We start from the raw sequence: 9,457 nt of genomic DNA, 5'->3' as shown, positions 1-9,457 counted from the left end.
TGTAAATCAGAGAATCGAGCACATTATTTCGGTTTAGAAATCACTACTAAATATTAGTTTGTTGGATTTAGTCGAAGCATTAAATTAAAAATGCCATGAACAATCATTGAAGCTTGCTTAAACTTGAATTCAAATTTTGCGTTTTCGAAATTAGAATTTATTTTGAACGGGTATTGTTACAATAGATTGGATACATCTTAAGGAGTTTGAATCTCAATTTTGGAATGTAGAGATTTTAGGTGGTTTGAATTAAAATTTGAGCCAAATTCGAAGTGCACAAGATGAATATGAAAGAAGACGATATGTATATCTCACCATGTATTTCCCGTATATCTTTTCTGTATCAAATATGTATCTCTCCTGTATATCTATGTGTACATGTATGTGAGATACATTAGGATACATATGTCGTAGAGAAATTTTTAAACTCGATTTCAACTACAAATTTTGACTCAAAACTAATCCAAATTACCTCAAATCTTTCTCAAAATTTGTATATTGATTCATCTATACGTCTGTGATTAATGGCTAGAAATTGATAAATTTAGACTTATTTTGGATGTATCCGTAAAATTCTCCATTTCGAATACTTCCTGTCCGTTTCGTTTGAGATGTTTGAATATTCACCAAAACCATAAATAAGGTCACAATATCAATTTATTTTGAGACCCATTCAAATTTAGTTTACTTTTGTGTCAAATCTCAAGAGTTAAACGTGATTATACAGAAATCTCAAATTTTCAGAAACAAAAAGATGGCCCGCCTGAAAGATGGTTGTACTTTGTATGCAATTTAAGAGTGCCATCTCCCTCTTCTATTTTAAGTGCCTAATTAATCATAGCCCTACTACAGAAGGAAGAAAAAGTAGTTATATGCTTCGACTTTTGAATAAAAACCAAGGGAAAAAAAACTACAAAGCAAACACTCCAAGTAAATACTAGCTTCCTTTTCCATTATTATTACATTTTTTATAATAGTAATATCTAAGCCAGCTGACAACTATTCCAATACATAAAGAAGACTTGAGCTGGTCAATTTCTCAAAGCTAATCCATCACATGTCTCAGTCTACGCTACAAGTGTACTCGCTGTGGTAGACTCACTGCATATAAATGGAAAAATTCACAATCAGCAACGGTAACCAGGAATTACACTTTGTATGATCAGTTGGGCTACTGGAACCATGTAGTAAGTAAAGAATTTCTGGTAGAAAAAAAAATATTAATCAAATTTTGATTCTTCATTTAAAATTAGTAGATAAGAAAATTAAACAACTCCTAAACTATACCGAGTTTAAGAAAAAGAATAAACACTAGAAACGCTTCTTCGACTTGGCTTTTTCGATCTCTTCACGTAATTCTTTTTTCCATATCTGTTTTTTCTTGTTGATTTGTTGTTCATCAAATTCTTCACCCATCAGCATTGAAATTTCTCTTTCTATTTCCAGATCGAAACACTCTTTTATGTTTTTTCTTTGGCCTTGTAACTTCAACTTGGCTTTTTTTAACTCTTCACACAATTCCTTCTCCCATATCTGTTTTTTCTTGTTGATTTGTTGTTTATCAAATTCTTCACCCATCAGTAGTGAAATTTTTCTTTCTGTTTCCAGATCCCAAGTCCTTTTTATGTTTTCTCTTTGGCCTTGTAACATCAACTTGGCTTGTTTTATTTCTTCACACAATTCCTTTTTCCATATTTCCTTTTTCTTGAAATTACTTTGCTGGGAGCAAGCCATTGGAGAATGAAAACTTTGGGAAGAGAAAAATATATAGAGAGAGAGAATGAGAGAACTAAGGAGCAGCTTTGGGCAGAGAAAGAAAAATATACTGTATAGAGAATGAGAGAATAGTAATACTGAGGAGCAACTTAAAGAAAAATATAGAGAGAATGAGAGAATACTGAGGAGCAACTTTGGGCAAAAATATATATAGACAATGCTTACTTACCCTTGTTGACACGTTTTCCTATTCCTATCATCTATAGGAAAGGAAATTTTGATTCAATGTTTCGGCGATTCCTATTTCGTATAGGAAAGCTTAAGGCAATGACGCGTCGGAAATTTGTTTAACCAAAATTGTTATAATTTTATGTTTAATTTTGTGTCAAATCTCAAGAGATATTAATTTTCACATGTAAGAAATCCAAAAATTAAATACAAGAATCTTTGCTCAGCCATTTCCTTCTAATCAAAGTATCACTATACCGTCCATATCCAGAAAATATCACCATAAGTATCACTAGAACAAATAATTAAGAAAAAATGGACCTGACAACTCTTCCAATACATAAAGAAGATTTGAACTGGTCAGTCAATTTCCCAATAAGCTAATCCATCCCATATCTCTGTCTACTCGCTGTGGTAGACTCACTGCATATAAGAAACATTCACAATCAGGAATTACATTTTGCATGATCAGTTGGGCTACTGGAACCATGTAGTAAGTAAAGGCTTTCTTGGATAGGAAAAAAGAAAAAAAAATACAAATGACTGGATAAACGGCGTCTGTATAGATTTCAGAATAATGTAAGTCTCTCCGTCCCATTTAAAGTGAGGAAAAGCGACAACCCCTTTTCGCTTAAAGCGAGAAGCGAGAAGCGAAACGCTCGCTATTTTAAAGTGAAGCGGATAACTAAAAGAACAACTATGTAACACATAAAAAAGGCAATAAGAACTAAGAATAAAGGATATAAAAATAAGAGGAAGGGCAGTATACCATTCCAGTAAAAAATGGGCAGCATCTCAAACGAAAAAACAGTGGCAAGTAAATGAAGAAGAAGTGGAGAAGAATGAGAAAGAAGAACTGAAGGGAAAAAAAATCGCCAACATTTCACTGCTATTTGGACGCTGAAACAGTGAAAGAAAAAGAAGAAGAAGAAGAAGAAGAAGAAAAAGAAGAAGGAAGAAGAAATCACATACCTGGACCAAACTTGATGATCTTGAAGTTGAAAAGTGTAGAAAACTTGAACCCTGGTCGCCTCTTTCTTTGTTGCTGCTGGTCGAGATGTTTTAAAAAAAGAACATCTTTTTTAATTAAATAGGCTGGCAGCCCTTTAAAACAGAGAAGCGCACCGCTTCTTACGCATCGCTTCGCATCGTTCTTCTCGCTTTTTAATGGGAAGTGAGCGCTTTTGAATACCTGCTACGCTTCAGATAGCAGAAGCGCTCGATAGGTCGCCTCGCTTCTCTTCTCGCTTTAAGCGAGGAAGCGCCCGCTTTTCACGACACTGGTCCAAAGTCCAACAGATTACCTTTGAAATGGTGTATGGATCAGGAAGAGAGTCTAGCAGCAATGCAATCCAAAGCTGCTATACAGCATAGCTCATACTGAGATAACTAAATTAAAACTTATATGTGAAATAGTGAAATATTATGTGCCTAAAGTCATATCCAAAGTTTACGAGTAACAACGAAGAGGTTTTAACCCAAGCGCAAATCTAACACATTGGCTAACTGGTTCTAGGAGGATGGAACTCTCAAGTGGATCATAATCAACATAAACCTATTAGCAACATGTCAAAAATGTAAATGATTGAGAGGTCTTCATTTGCTGACAGAAACATTAAGACTAACATCTGAGCTCGACCCCTCAAAAGAATCTCTATCAAGTGGGAGAAAACTAAGAAGTACTCCGTATTTTTGGGAAATTGTAAGACAACTAAGAAAGCAGTGTTTCAGCTTAATTCTTCAAAAAGAAAAACCTTACCAAGTGGAACAAACTATGCATCAAAACTAGCCACTCATATTTTAGGGGCCAGTTACACAAACACTCAGAAAGGGAATTCAAAAAGATAGTAAACTTCAAAAAATGTGGAGTACTATCTTTCTTATCAAACTATGCGCCATAGCTAGCCACTCACAATTTAGGGCCAGTTAAAACACTCAGAAAGGTAATTCAGAAAGATAGCATACTTTAAATAATGTAGAGTATTATCTTCCGTATCAATTCCTTTTCTATCCTTACGATTCACTCAAACAAATCAACCCCTTAGTCAAATCACAAACATAAGCAACAAAGAATCAATGGCACATAACCACAAAAGTTGTGCAGGAAAACTTTTCCAGTCTTCACTATAACCTAAAAGGATACATATAATAAGGAATACTATTTCTGAAATTACAAACCTCCAGAGGTCACTAGATGAAGTGTAAAGTAAAACAGACGCGGTTATTAGTCTAGAAATTTTGCATCCAGAATGTCCATAATGAATTTTTACGCTCATTAATACCCTTTTGGAGTAAGAGGCGAGAGTGGGTCAAAGTTTCCAATTTCACGTCTTATGGTCATATCACCTAAAAAGTAAAAAGTATATGTAAGCTATATTAGGTCAGCTAAAACGTGTCCAAAACTTCTTTTAACTTCTATTTTTCATGTCACTACTTACACTATATTTCATGCGATATGTGCTAACTCTATTATTTCACACTACCTACGGGTGCGATGATTAAAATACTCGTTAGAGTTTTTTTTTAATTAAAAAAATTGACTAACAAGTTATTTATCTTAAGGAAATAACCCTCTTCTAGAATTAAAGTAAGTATATAAGAGATTATTGATATTTAAGAATAATCTAAAACTAAATTCAAAAAGTTGTTTAAACTTTTGAAAAAAACCCAAAAAACCTTAATTTACAAAAGGTCCCATAATAGGGAGCGACAAAATTAGCCCATAGAAAAATGACCCGCCAACCCGCCCCAGTTTGGATGGGTTATTGACCCGCACATTTATTAACTCAGCTCATTCTGACCCGCCCAATTCAGCCCAAGTAACTTTTGGATGGGTCATCGAACCGCCCATTTATCAACGCATTTTGATGCGCTCAAAATCAGCCTAATATGCCCATTTGACACCCCTATCCCACAAGATAAACCAATACCAATCTCCAGTTCCCTCCCGCCACCAACTCTGGCGAACCCTAGCCTCCTCTTCATCTCTCTCTAAGCTTATTTTTATTCAACTTCTCCTAACCCTAATCCAAACTCATATCAAAATCCTAATCCAGCTGCGACTCCTTGCAGGAGAATCCAAAAAGCTTAATGGCTCCTCGTCTTCTTCGATTCTAGTTTTCCAAGCAACAGTGGAATCAGATTTTGTAGTTGTGAAAAAAAAAAAGGACTTCAAATCAGAATATCCTTTTGAATTTAAAGGATTTCCAGTTAGTGCAAAGGAACTCTTTAGACTTTTTTTCTACAAAAACTAGTTTTGGTTGAATTTATATTAAAGCCTAGAAATCTTCCATATAATGTTGTTAGTTTGTTCCTCTATTTGCCTTATTGATACAACGACTTTATTTGTCGGGGATGAACCAAGGCAAAAACTTTATTTACGCCTCACATAATTGACACAAGTTGAGTGAGGCTTTTTTTTGTTTCACAAATTGGTGGACCTAGAGTTTGTGGACCCAAAAGTGTACAGTTTGGTCCATTAATTTGTGAAACAAAAAAAGTCTCACACAATTTGTGTCAGTTGTGTGAAACACAAAATAAAGTTTATCCATTTGAGGGAATTATTCATGTTATTTCCCTCGGTCGATCCATCGACCCTCATAATCGATGGATCAATGGCCAATGAATAGAAGGAATTGATCAGCAATGGCGTATATTTGCTTGGGTCAAATGTATTTGCTTGGTTTAGATGTGATCAGCAGAGATCCTTATTGAGGAGGGAAAATAGCATTCTCTACTCTTTCGATCCATTTCTTTTGTTACTATGCACTATTTTATCTTTTTTTCCTTGTTTATTTTATTTCATTTATAACAGTAGACAAATGGGCCCACCATCCATGTTGCAGCCGTTCATGTGCTGGTTTGACCACATATGGGGTGAAATATACTGCAAGTGGTAATGCAAAAAAGTAGTGATGTGAAAAAATAGAGTTAAAAGAAAGCTATAGTCAATTCTAGTGGTGTCACCATAGTATAGGAACATTTTTGTTTATAGCACTTTTTAACTTTTTGAGCGATTTGACAATAAGAGATAGAAATTTAAAACTTTGACTTGCTCACTCGCTCTCTCCACAAAAGGGCATAATGGATATAAATAATTATTCTGGACATTTTGGACACAAATTTTTTAGACATAGAGCTTTTTCCAAGTAAAATTGTTAAGAGACGGAGAGAGAAAATGACTTACTATTTCCAGACTGGTGGAAGCTTCTTAGTCTTCTTGTAATAGCGAGCCAAACGGTGAATCCTACTCTCCACCAAAATCAAGCCGAACTTCGAATCCTTGTCCTTCCTGTTCCTCTCCAAATGCTTCTTAATGGCTACTGCCTTCTTAATTAGGTGGTATAGATCCTCTGGAATCTCGGGAGCAAGCCCTATCCAATTGCCCAAAATATTTCACATGTTATATCAATCAACTGTAACTTGATTCCAAGCTGGTTAGAGCTGTCAATATGAGCTATTTATATATTTCACTCCATTGGGGCACATTTTGTTCAAATCGAGAAGTAGTAATCGCATATTAGATTTTATGCACACATATACCACTCTATTGGGGCACATTTTGTCCAAATAGATAATTAATTGATATGGTAAACCAGATTTTACCGAAATGTAATTGCAGTTGAATTTCTTGCAGCATTAATAATTTGAAAAGAATATAAATATAAAAGGTAATACCGTGAGCTTTAAGGATACAAAATCTTGCTACCGGTGACACTCTTTGACTTGAGCAATTCCGTGAGAATCACGAAGGATCACACCAATTTGTGAAGGTGTCAATCCTTTTTTTTGCAAACTTGCAGATATTTTCCTCAACCTAAAAATTAATGGAAACATAAGCATATATGAATCTTAATATACTTACTTGTTTCTATATTTTAAAAAAAGTAGATAAATTACATCTGGAGCGGAGATCTTAAGCCAACTGGGAGGAGTTCTCTTGTAAAGAAGAGCTGAAGCTGATATACCTTTACTGAAAAAATTAGAGTGATACTTTAAGTAGAAATATGGAGAAATTGAGGAAGAATGGCAAAAGAAATGAACCCGCGACTGTGCATACGACCCATGGTGAAGATGAGACTGAATTGTAGCTTCAGTTTGAAGGGAGTTAACAAACCCTAGGTTCCACTATAGTTAACTAGGGTTTATGAAAGAAGAGGATATTTTGTTCCAAGGGATTGGGCCAGAAATCCTGGGTCCAGTTTTTGACCCATCCAAAACATATCCCAACATTTGCACAAATAGCACAGTTTTGCGCCGTTATTTAAGGAATTTGTGCAAATATAACCTTTCTAAGTTTGACGGAAAAAGATTTCGCCTTGTATACCCTCCTTTTTCCTCCTCCCTCCTCCTTTAACTCCCATTAATCATTGCTCGATATGGCATTATTGCCCATTAATATCTTCTTCTTCTTTTCTGTGGTAAAAACAGATACTACTTATTACTTGAAGTACTAAAATAGTTACAAACCAACCATATTTGTAGGGTTTCCCAGTGGCCAGCATTGTTGGTTAAAGTATCATTAATATTACATACTACATTTTTTCTACTAAATGTAGTTCTTAGGATGTCTCTTCATATTGTATTATTAGCAAATACCGGAGAAACTATCAAAATTCATGTCTTGTCAAAAGCTTCTTCTTTGCGTCTTCTTTAGCTAGAAAGTCTGCCACCTGGTTCTGCTCCATGAAGTTATGGCTGATAACTGGATTTCTAATCGAACCATCAATAACATGCATTCAGTTATAATAGGGCTATAGGGCAAATGACCAGCATGTAACATCTTAATTACTTTCATTGAATCAGTGTTAATGATCAGAGGAGTCAGTTTTTGTTCCATGGCCATTCTAAAGGCCTTGAAATAAAGCATTTAATTCAACCAGATTATTAGTGATATTAGGAAAGCCTTTCATGAAGCCAACAACCTTGTCGCCCCGTAGTTCCTAATAACTCCCCATATACCCCTTGTTCCTGGTTCCCAAAAGAGGAGCCATCATTGTTGAGCTTGTATGCACCTATGTCAGGGGTTCCCACTTTACTTGGACGGTAGTCCATTGCCTTTGCGAATTGTTATTTGCCACATAGTGATATTCCATTGCCGCAATCACATTATGGACTGATGTGGTCCTTTTTGTTGTTGAACACATTATTATTCCATGTTAGCCCATTAATATTTTTTAGTTATCATTATTTATCCAAAATTCTTTTTTCTTAATTTGACCCAAAACACGAATTTATTTCAATACTATTCTCGAACATTCTTATATTATATAAGTACTTTTCTTAAAAGTCGTCTATTATCATTGCTTGTGTCCCGCTTAGTTAAGCTTGAACATACTTGATGACTTGATGTTAGTTATCAAGCAATTGCTAACAAATCATTATCGAACAAATTTGGTTGCAATCTTTCCTATTTGTATTTCTTGTAGGATGTGAATAATTCTCAAGCTTAGACATTTGATCTCGAAGTTTCAAACTTTAGAAATACGTGCCTAACGATTGGAGATTGTCGAGCTAAGCTTCGCACCTAAATGTTTGAAGTTCGGACCGCAAATGTAATGTAGACTTGAAGCCAGGCTTGACATCCCCAACTTTAGAACCGTAATTTTCAACTTCAATCTCCCAACTTCAGACCCGCAATTTTCAACTTCAATCTCGTGAGCCTGAAGTTAATTCCAAGGAAATTAAACTTAAAAAAGTTTAGAAACTTCAGCTATAGTGTTGGAATTTTAAGCTTGTGTAGCTTAAAGAGAGTGAATGAGAAATGGAGGGAAAATGAAATATTTGAGTTTCCCTTGGCAATGGGACATTGTCCCATATCGGAGGAATAAAAGGCTTTTGATGGATATATATATAATTGTTCTTCTTCTAGCTCTTAAAGAGTTAAGAAAAAGGCAAGCCTCGCGCCGTCGTCGTCGTCGCTTGGCTTCGGATTGATTAATCTTTTTGGATAAAATTCCTTTCAATTATTTAATTAATTAAATAATTAACGAAAAATTCAATCCAGAATAACCCATGACCCGCGATCCGGTTCAGTCAGGCCCATTTTCTTTCCCGCAATATTTCAAACAACCCTTTTCCAATAGCCATGGCTGTTTCTGAAATGTTGCAAACCTTTTCAGAAACAATGCCGGCAACTCTATAAATAGAGTTTGAATCCCAGAATCTTTCCTTACGAAATTTTCTGAGCTTCTTCTTCTTCTTCTTCTGCACAATTAATTCCAGTGTGTTTTACAACCTTCGAGTGGCTCGTTGTTTACCGGCGTTTTGGTACCAACACTCCGGTGAGTTAAATCGTTCTATCTTGGGAGAATATATTCCAGCACCTCGGGTACTTGAGGGGAATAATTTCCTTAAGAACACACTCTGTATTCAGTGGGCTCGGTTTATTCCTATACTGTTTTTTATTTTCAAGAATCTATTTCGTTAAACAAGTATTACTAACTTTCTGTTTTATTTTTTCAGAAAGTTTAATTGTTTATTACAGCATTATAGAATTATAACATTCTTAAGG

General features: G+C 35.1%; 1 pseudogene; it reads right to left on the bottom strand.

Annotated features, from left to right (window-relative positions):
* Window positions 1-931: 931 nt before the first annotated feature.
* LOC107779169 (small ribosomal subunit protein uS15-like) lies at window positions 932-7,998 on the bottom strand (annotated as a pseudogene).
* Between the last annotated feature and the right edge of the window lie 1,459 nt (window positions 7,999-9,457).

The sequence above is a fragment of the Nicotiana tabacum genome, chromosome 9, assembly GCF_000715075.1.
Source record: "Nicotiana tabacum cultivar K326 chromosome 9, ASM71507v2, whole genome shotgun sequence".
In the NCBI taxonomy this organism is placed as follows: domain Eukaryota; kingdom Viridiplantae; phylum Streptophyta; class Magnoliopsida; order Solanales; family Solanaceae; genus Nicotiana; species Nicotiana tabacum.
Note: the sequence above shows the minus strand (reverse complement) of the source record. Positions and strands in the feature narration are given on the sequence as shown.